At 40.3% G+C, this 10,711-nt stretch overlaps 1 long non-coding RNA gene across 1 annotated transcript; it reads left to right on the forward strand.

Moving 5' to 3' along the window:
• Nucleotides 1-79: 79 nt before the first annotated feature.
• Nucleotides 80-8,674, forward strand: LOC137147527 (uncharacterized). The gene is made up of 3 exons (XR_010918234.1): nt 80-155; nt 6,819-6,907; nt 8,469-8,674. It is a non-coding gene; the product is annotated as an uncharacterized lncRNA (long non-coding RNA).
• The last annotated feature ends 2,037 nt before the right edge of the window (nt 8,675-10,711 follow it).

A 10,711-nucleotide genomic window follows, 5' to 3' on the forward strand; every position in this document is an offset into this window, starting at 1 on the left:
CTCCTAATTGCCCCCTCATGACTCCAATTAGGCTGAATAAAGCCCTGATCATCCTGGGGCTGATATATTTCCCTTCACAGACTCTCCTGCTGCCCTGGATATAGCACAGTGCTTAATAGCAATCGTACAAAGCTGTTTGATACAGAAAATAAAGAGTAAGTTATCCAGTTGAAAATACGGAGTGAATTTAGGTAGCACAATGTATAGTTTGACCTCCCCACCCCACAAAATTCTTATTTTACTTGTGGATTCACAGAGAATTTTTTAAAAAATTGTTTTGGTTCAACCAAAATTCAACTCTATTTTGTTCTAATGTTATTTTGCGGAATTGCGGGAACCAAAAAATCTGTTATTTGCTCAGCTCTGTGACAGTGTGGTTAAGGGACAAGCTGGGGACCCGAGTGACCATGCCTAGTTGCACCCGCAGGGTATGCAGACAGCTCAGAAGGAGACTGACTAGGCAGAGAGAAGGACTGGCCCAAAGAGCTCCTGAGGGAAGGTGCTGCAGAAACCTTCTCCTGGAGAGGAAGAGCCTGGCTGCTCAGCCCAGATCCCAGAAGGTTCAATTTGCACCTTTCTTACTGCTCAGCAAAAGAATGCAAAACATTGACAAGCGAGTGGGTGGTAGGAAGTGGGCCAGGGAGGCAGCCTTAAGGCATTCCTGAGTGCTGGACTCCCAGTGAAATGGGAGAACCCAGGCTCCCCTAACCCCGACCCCACCCCTATTATGACAGGCACGAAAACCCTCATCTTCCAGATTTCCCCCTCTGGAGCAAGAGAAGGAAATGATAAATATCGCTTGAAACCCCCAGCTAGGATCGGACACGTGTGGGGTGAATAGCAAACCGCACATCTTTCTAGAAACCCCATCACACTGGGGAGAGATTAGACTAAGTGGTAACCTGACTGGAGGGTTTAGCCAACTCCCAATAAAAGACAAACCAACAGCAAGTGGGAAGGTGGCCCAGGAGGAAAAGAGTAGAGATGTGGCAGTCAGGAGCTGAACCTCCTAACCACTAGGCAACGCTACCAGTGAACAGTGCCCATCACAAACTTTTGTTGTGATTTTGTCTCTATAACTTATTTGAATTCTGATATTTTGAATCTCAACATTTTACATTTTAAAAAAGAGGGAAAAAATCCAAAAAACAATTTGCAACCATGTTCACCTCTTTTCAACCAGTTCTGACAAGACCTGATAATGGAAACTGAGCCCAGATACAATTTTCAAGCAACCTATCCAACAGTCAAAGTAGTTATGGTCCTTTCCTTTTTGCTGAATATACAGTAGATAGATTTTTTTAGTGGGCAGTGCAAGCTTATGGAATAGTAAAAAGAAAAGAAAAGAAAATTCAAACAAAATATCTAAAGTACCTAGAGGACAAATTTTAACATAACAGCAAATCATGTTTCATCCACTGTTTTGTTTTCCTTTCATTTAGGTTCCCATTCAGCAAAACATTTATATATAGCAAAGTATGCATAATGGTAAAGCATTAAAGTACTTAAATGTCTAAGTCTAAAGTACTAAGTGTAATTTACTTAATGACACCAGCACACACTTTGGTGATTTGCTGAACAGAGATGGATTTAATTTCAGGTTTAAGTACTTGGTTGAAGTGGGGCCTTACTTATTATATGGAGTATATTTAGCCCAGGCATGTAATGTATAAGAGGGCTAGCTGAGGTCACATGACCCTCTGAGACCATTGAGATGGGGCCTTCACTCCTCCCACAAGATCATAGAAGCCTTTGTTCCAGTAAGGGGCCTATTAGACTTGGGGCTACATTTGTTCTCAGGGTCCAACATATTCATCCCAGTGTGAGAGTGACATAAGAATGAAGTTACTGACATATGCACCTCGTGAGGTACTGTTTGGACTTTTTCAGTACGGTATTTATTTGTCTCCCCCCTTAATCTATTCTGTCCCCTAAGTGTACCCTAATATCTCACACAAAAGCTTGACAGGAAGAAGATTAGAAGGAATTTTTGTTCTGCATTAAAGCCTGGTTGCAGGAGCTCGTTATTACTTTTAAATAGAAGACTTACAACTGAATGGAGATTTAAATGAAAGTGTGCATGGAACAGAGCCATAATTAGGTAAAGACCTATTTGGTGTGATTCTGTTCTATCAAACACATTGAAGTGACAGGAAAAAAAAAGAGAAACATTTATCTGTAGACGCTGAAGGTCACATTCACAAGGGTTAAAATGCACATCAAATATGTGCTTTGGTGAATTTAAGGCAAAGATTGTAGTTCTGATTGACAAAGACATCCTGAAGAAATTGTCCTCCAGCAAGACTTAGCACCCGACATCGGTCATTAATCAGACAGGCAGATAAATGGGCATTTAATTAATCCACTCTTGTGATGAGCTTCTGGTAAGTGAGATTTGCGCATCATAGGCCTAACTCTGAAAGGTGCTGAGCACCCACTGCTCCGATGAGCTCCAACTGGAGTTCTAGCTGCTTAGCACTTAGAAAATCAGGTCTGTTGAGACCAGTTAGCCATTTCAGTGTTGTGTTTGATAAAGGTACATAAAGTGATATCAAACCCAGTCAGCTACCCTACAGTATGTGAGCCAAATCCTCAGCTGATCTAAATCAGCACCACTCTGTAGATGTCAACGGAACTACAGTCGTATACATCACCTAAGCATCTGGTGCTGGGTCTCACTTTGGGTATAATTCTCAACTGCTTATGTAGGGAAAACTCCTACTGAATTCAATGGGAGTTTTACCTGTGTCAGAACTGCTTCATCAGACCCTTTGTGTATTTCCATTTTCATACATGCTTAATTATTTCCTCAAACAGAAAATAGCTTTGCCTTTATGTGCTTTCACGTGGCTAGGTTGTGTCTTTTAAAGGTTCAGCTAGTTTCCCATCTGTGAAATGGGGATAGTACTTCTTCTGTACCTCACAGTGTGTTGTGAGGCTAAAATGCAGTAATTATTGCGAAGAGCTCAGATGCCATGATGATGAGAGCCATAATAGTGTCCAAACAGGGAAGTTCTATGGCTTGTGTTATACAGGAGGTCAGACAAGATGATCACAGTCGTCCCTTCGGGCCTTGGAATCTATGAATCTATAAACAGATGATATTCCCTGGAAAATGTTGAAATACCAGGTGCAATCCTGATAGTTTAGTTTCCTGAGGTCCGTAATACTTTGAACTTATGTCAGTTATTAGGTTCAGTGTGCAGGTGCCAGGTGGTGTTAGTGGCCTGTGATATAGAGAAGGGCAGACTAGATGATCTGGTGGTCCCTTCTGGCCTTAGTATCTATTATTCTATTACTCTAATTGCCTGAGTTTTAGGAAATCCTGGGAGAGAGATTTTATACACATAAACTTGCCTGTTCTTTAAATACATGTTACCAGTCACAGGAATAATATACTCTATTACATTTAGGCATTGAAACCACCCCAAACACATTCACATACTTTCCATTTGACAAGTATGTTAAAACATGAAGCATGACAAAAGTCAGCATTAATGATGTAAAAAACCCAGAACAGCCAAGCAACTCCCCAGTCTCATCTGCCTTCAGCAATCAGGTCCCTCTAGTCTTCTAAAGCAATCATTGTCTGTGATATCTGAGTCAAAACTTAGTGTATTTCATTGGAATATTCTGGCACCAAACTTTCTAAAGAATACATTTTTGGAAACTTACCATGTCTCCTAAGTTTTCTATTAACCTTTTTTTCCAAAATTCACTTCTTTCATTTTCTCCTGCCTTATGTTCTCTGTTCCTCAACATTTCAGTTTTTCAGAACTTTCCATTTTCCCTGTGATTTAACTCTTCCCCTTCATCCATTTAACTCTCCCCATTCTTTTCCTCTGTACCCCAGCTAATTTAGAACCCCTCCCCCAATCCGAGTCTCTCACAGTCCTGTCTCCCATCCAGAGACAAGAGAGGCTCTAGAGTGAAAGGATAACCAGCACTGTGACAAACCTTCCTTTAGGAAGCAGTTGGCAGACTCCCAGCTGAGACATCACTTCTTCCACATCAGGAACTACTGTTGTGCCTCCAAGTGATGGGAAGAATAGGAGGCTCCAGAAACTTCTGAAATAGCTGCTTCTATTTCAGATCACACAGTCCAGCGAGAGTCCTCCTTTCACCAAGTGGAGTGAAAAGGAAGTAGTGCAACATGGCACAGAAAGAGAACTGGGGGTGGGTGAGGATCTTTCTTTTGATGTTAGCAGACGAAGTGTTACTACTAAATTCAATTGCACAGCTTTTCGTCTCCTAGCAGGTCATAGTCCCACTAGTTCTCCAGTCGCCAGGGTAAATAAAAGCTGATATTTGTAATGTGAAAACAAACAATCAATTATAAGCAAACTAGCACCAAATTGTGGGGAAGGGAATTGTTTGTTTGCTTTGGGTTTTTGTATGAAACAGCACATGCACATGCACAACTCTTGGGCTATCTTTATATGTCATACAGAATCAAAAAGGGTGGATGGACATACTTATTTTCCTCTCTTTAACCACAAGATGATCCTTCCTCCGCTAGACTTGTTTACTGGTGGGCTAATGATATTTTGTAAAAGTTTCCACTGAACCCTTTCCTCTCAGGCCTCCAGCAGAACTGCTGTGGTCCATCATGTTGATTTTGCATGAGTCCCTCCATTGTAAAGATGTAGATACAAGCCAAGTTGGACTCCAAGTATTTCCCTAAGTGTGACCATGTTTAACACAGAGTGGGGAAAAGCAGTCCTCACCAGAAGATTTTTGAGGATGTTTCAAATATTTTAAATCTTTATCTTTAACAATGTCAATCAAATTGCCTAACTTTTCAAAATCTTCTGTAGACAGGGTCAAGGTGCAGAAAAGGGCCAATCTTGTGCGTAGTCTGTCATTTTCACTTTTTTTGAAAGAAATGGCTGTTCTTCATTGAGAACAAGAGTTGTCATGACAGGTCAAGATTCCTTTGTAAAAAGACGCTATCTCAGAATGACAGTGCTTTAGAGCAAAGCCTGCTAATTAATTCCGCTATCAGAGCAGCTGTCACACCATCAAGGATTCACTGAACTCCTACATGTGGAGCTAGCAAGACTGTTAACAAGAAACCTCATGCTTCCCCAGATGTTCACTTTATGGGGTTCCATCATTAGGCAGAATGAGTTTTGTGCTTATTAGCACAAAACTGAGCAATCAGCTGAAAACTTCAGCACCATATGGAGTGTAGTCGATGTCTTTCTATTAAGCCAGATGGAAACAGTTCAGACCAAACAGGAGTTTTGAGTTTGCACAGTCTGGTATAAAATGTGCAAATGCAGGTTTGACATTGTGTCTTGTTTTATTATTTAAAAACTATATTTTGTAAGGTGGGTCAGTATTCTTCATTTAGATGTACTATGTTTATCTTTGGCAAGAGAATGGTAGCATGTCTGCCCTAATAGAGCCACATCAGTAATCAGGAACACAGCTTTTTCCAGTTTTGCCTAGAGTATGTTTTTAAAGTTGTAAGCAAACAACAATTTCCTATCTCTTTAGCAAATTAAATTTTCAAATAAATCCACAAACATTAAGCACCCAAAAAATGAAGTTTTGATTATCCATGTTCTTAGCCTTTAGCATGTGCATGTGACAAAATCAGTGTGTCAAGAAATATTTATTAATCATCTAACGTGATTTGTTCTGCACACGAGAAGACTTGGGATTAAATGTTGTAGCTGCCAGAACTGAGTAGGAGATGATCACTAAGCTATTTATTTCTGAGTAGGAGATGATCACTAAGCTATTTATTTCCATGGCAGAAAAAGTCGAGTGCTGATCTCCAGAGGAATAACATTAACATGGTGCTGTTTAAGCTTAACGATCTTTTTTTGTTAGTGGTTAGTAATTGTTTCAGAGTTGACAGGTAGGCTGGGAGAATAGGAGTTTTAAACTAATACTAACTGAAAGAATCTGCCTCTTCTGATAAACTATGCTAATTTCATAGGAGATTTCTAAATGTTTAATACTGGCCTCACCTAAAGTGTAGGGGGAAGAGATAAGTCTTATTTCACATCAACAGAAAAGTGGGAAAACACTAATGATCCTGCATAAGCTTGGTTGGAATTCCGTGGTGCACTGTAGGTCTAGAGAAAGTTCACAATGATGAGGATTAGGTGCACAGTGGAAAGGAGGAGAGGGATACTGTTGGCTTCTTCCTAAAAAGGCACCAATTCGTCAAGCTGGAGAAGAGCTGCTACAGTTAGACCAAGGCAGGAAAGTGTTTTCCTATCCCATGACATTTTTGAGATATGAAAAAAACTTCCCGTCTTGAGTCAGGGTAAAAAGTAAAAAATCTCAAACATTTTTATGGCTGGAGAATCTAGAAAAAAAAAAAAAGCCAGTTCAGGTCCATCAAAACATTTTGTTCATTTAGAAACATTTTGATTTTTATTATTTTGTATTTAAAACTTTTTTAAAATTATAATTAGCTTAAATTTCAAAACAAAACATCATTTTGACACAGAGACTAAGATTTTTCATTCTGAAAATATTGAAACATTTTGTTTTGACAAGTTAGAAACTTTTTTTTAAAAATGTCGAGTAAAAAAATTCATTGAAACCAACACTTTTTCACAGTTTTGGTTTTGACAACTCGGCATTTTCAGATGAAAAAACGTTTCATTGGAAAATTTCCAATCAGCTTTAGTGACAATATTGGTTAGCACACTCAATCAAAAAGTAGCAACCTAAGAACCTAAAAAGTCTATGAGATTTGATTGAGTCTGAACCCAACAAGATTTAAAAAATTGTGTTATCATCTGAGAAGAACAGATTCTCTTACAAATTTTCTGATGTTTCCTGCTTCCATTCAGGCCAGAAATATAACACAAAGAAAGGCATCTGGTATCTTGGTTATGCTTCCAACCCTGATCAAAATCTCAATGCCATGAGAAAACAAACTGTAAGTAATTATTTGTTGATCACTAGCAATCAACTGCATAGTCCAGCTGAGCCAAAGCTGCATAGAAATGAATTTCACTTTTGAACTGACTGCTGTTGTTCACATGCCTTAGATAAAAAGTCATATTTTCTTTAATGAGGAATCCCTATCAACTCATTTTGGTGAATGTCAGTAAGATAATTATAAGCAGAGATCCCTTACCCTGCTAGGGAGTAGAGTCAGCAGGTAGAGTGAACATTAGGTTAGGGTAATAAAAACAATCTCTTGTGAGATTAACAAGATTTATTTGGTGGGTGAACATGACATTACAGCTGCATACAAACTACCATTGATTTACAATGTGTGTATATTGCACACAGGTATCTGCACTTACCACCAACTTGTTCCAGCTTGTGTGTGGCTGATTTTTTAATTTCCAGATGGGTCCTTTAGAATCCCAAACATGACCCATCCCAGAGGCATAGGGAAGTTTCAGAGCCAGAGCCAAACTTCACAGCTTGCTTCTATCTCAATCAGTACTCGGCCTGAACTGGAACCTCTGATCTGACCATCCCCCTAAAATTCACGTCCCAAAGCACTCTTCTCTTTAATTTTTGGTAAAGAAATCTACATTTTGCTACTGTCATTTTGTTTTATACATTTGTGCGAGAATTTAGTATTCATGAAAATAAGAGACTAATAATAATGCTGACATATGTTGCATGCAGCATATGTTGTATGCAGCCCTGGAGCAAATTTGTAATTCATGGATGTGGGGTCAATCTTACTTTAATTCCAGGACACTGCAATTGTCTTCAACATGCTCTGTAGTAGTTCAGATTGCTGAAGACTAGTGTTTATTCATATCTGGTGACACATGACAGTAAAATAGGGAAAACCCAAAACTAACTGCAATCTAAGGATGCTAAGAAAGATGGCGGCAATATTGCCTAGATCTTGTTAGTCTTTCCATAAAAATAGATATTGACAACTGTAAAGAGCGCTCCAGAACTTCCTAGACTATTAATGCTGAAATCCCAGGAGTATGAGATTACTTTGATCCTGGAATGCTAGAATTCTTACTTATTAATTTCTGGGACTTCATTCCCTACCTTCATTAATCTTCTCCAGCTCTCTTGCATTGTTACCTTGCTAGTTTTTCACTAGCGCAGACAGTATTTTTACTTTATGTTGGTTACTGGCTAATGTTGAGCTAAGGTAAGTTAGCATACATGTGTTCAGGACCTTTACCCTAGACAAGTAATGATGAGCTAAAGCATTCAGTATATATATGTTTGTGACCATTAGCATAGGTAAGTGAGGATGTGTTAAAGCAAGTTGGTATAGGTAGGGGGCTTCCTAAATTCATGGTCTCTATAAGCTTAATACGTACATCAGAAAGAACATGGAAATAACCAGTTAGGCCAGAAATAACAGATGACAACTATTTACTGTTCCACTCCACTGGTTAATATCGAAGTACTAGTAAACAGGATTCTTTAAAACTAGTTTTAGTTTCTATTGCTGTACAACCTCTCTTTTTCCAGATGGGTTTGATTCCCTTATTTTTTGTTCACTGCAGAGACCACTTTGTGCTGTATCCATCATGTTGATTTTGCATGACTCCCTCCATTGTAAAGATGAAGATACAAGCCAAGTTGGACTCCAAATATTTCCCTAAGCGTGACCATGTTTAACATAGAGTGGGGAAAAGCAGTCCTCACAAGAAGATTTTTGAGGATGTTTCAGATATTTTAAATCTTTAACAATGTCAATCAAATTGCCCAACTTTTCAAAATCTTCTGTAGACAGAGTCAGGGTGCAGAAAAGGGCCAATCTTTTGTGTAGTCTGTCATTTTTTTAAAGAAATGGCTGTACTGAGGATAAAAGAAAGTATTAGATCGCCTCATGTGTCAGGGAGCAGACTCACTCAGCATAACACAGTGGACAAATAGAATCTCCCTCCGGGGTGGCAGAGCATTGGGAACTGAATATTGAAACTCCTTGGGCTAAATCCATCCCTAGTATATTTCCATTGATCTTAGAAGCTTGGATGGAAAGCAGAGCTGCAACTGGATAGAGGGAGCAAGAAGTTTCCCAGATGTGCACAATCCTGTCACATATGTTTCCACTCTGGGGAGAATCCTTCTTGCTGATGAAAACATTGCCATCACGCATGGGTTTTCACTAAGTACCGCTTGTCAGATGACATCTTGCATCCCGCCACTCTGATTCTGTGCTTCAGAGTTTGCTTTCACATTACAAAAATAGAGCAAGCTGCTCACCATATTTTGGGAACTGCAGCCTGCTGATAATGTTGCCTGAAAGGCATTAAGTTGATCAGGCACTCAGGCAGAATGGCAATCAGACTGAATTCTGTATGCAGTCATGGAGCTGGTGTATGGTTTGAAACAAAGCAAGGTTTATTGCCTTATTGATTGAAAAACAATTGCTAAAATAAAACCATATTCTGTACTGAAAAATGCATTGCCATCCTGCTCCTTTGTCTCAAACCTTTCTTTTTACTGCCTGCTGTGCTGCTTTAACTGTTTCCTTATATAGAAGAATATCAGAAAATAAAAGATGGGATTCTAGGGGGGAAAGAAACATGCAGAGGAGGAGCAACCAATGGCAGTAGACCCCAGTGGAAAGAGAGCTGCCATGCCATGTCTGGCCACAAAGAGGTGCTAGCGGTGAGCTGACCCCTTCACACCAGCTTGGCAAACACACCTGGGCAGCTCTCCCTCGTTGTGTACAACTGCCTGACCAACCATGCCAGCTACATGCTCCAGACATACTTGTGCCTGGAGTAGACAGGAGGTACTGTATGGTGCCAAGGTGGGTTGATACCAAAATAGGGATATGCATGTCATCTATCCACCACCGCAGTTCGAGGACCTCATTGCTCCAAATCTATCTACTCTGTCCTGCACATTACTAATATTCATACTCCTGCATTGCAGGAGACAATTAATGGCCCTACGCACATGCATGACAACAGCCCCCACTGTGGATTTTCCAACACCAAAATGATTCCCTCTGACAAGTAGCAATCTGGCGATGCAAGCTTCTAGAGAGTGATTGCCACTCACTTCTCAACTGTTAGTGTAGATCTCATTCTGGTGCCTCTGCACTGGAGGAGTGGTATGTGCTTGGCTCACAGATCTAGGAATCTGGCTCTTCTCATCCAAAAGTTCTGCAGCCACTACGTGTCATCCCAAATTTGCATTGTGATGCAATCCCACCAGTCCATGCTCCTTTCTTGGGCCCCGAAGCAGCGCTCCTCCATCTGCAACTGCTCCATAACGCCACCACCAAGCTTTAATAGATTTTTGCTATGTCCCACAGAAATCTGTCCTCCACGAAATCATCAACTTCCCCACTGATGCGGTTCTTCCTGTAGCTCTGCAAATACTAAAGGATCATGCGTCCTTTTTTTTGCAATGCACATGTCAATAATGCACAGCTGTGCAGGCTCCAGGCTTCTGTCAGAGATGATGGACAGTGTAAAGTGCCACATGAGTTTATGAGATTTTTAAAAAAGATGCAGAAATGATGGGAGCTGAATGGCATCATAGGATGAAGACAAGTGGATGACGGGACATCATTCATGATGGATGGATGATGCTTGTTTCCAGTCACCCTGTGCAGCTCATTTCTGGCCCACCATGCATGGCCAAAATTTCTGAAAAGACAGCGTGCCAGCTAATTGTGAGATGTACACTGGGCACCCTGCCCATTGTGCACCACACTGCGCCTCAGCACAAGCACTCCTGGTGAGTATGTGCAGTGCTGACACAAGGAGCCAAATATGCATGTGCCCGA

Source organism: Emydura macquarii, unplaced genomic scaffold (assembly GCF_026122565.2).
Source record: "Emydura macquarii macquarii isolate MOO-44397 ecotype Brisbane River unplaced genomic scaffold, CSIRO-AGI_Emac_v2 contig_554, whole genome shotgun sequence".
In the NCBI taxonomy this organism is placed as follows: Eukaryota; Metazoa; Chordata; order Testudines; family Chelidae; genus Emydura; species Emydura macquarii.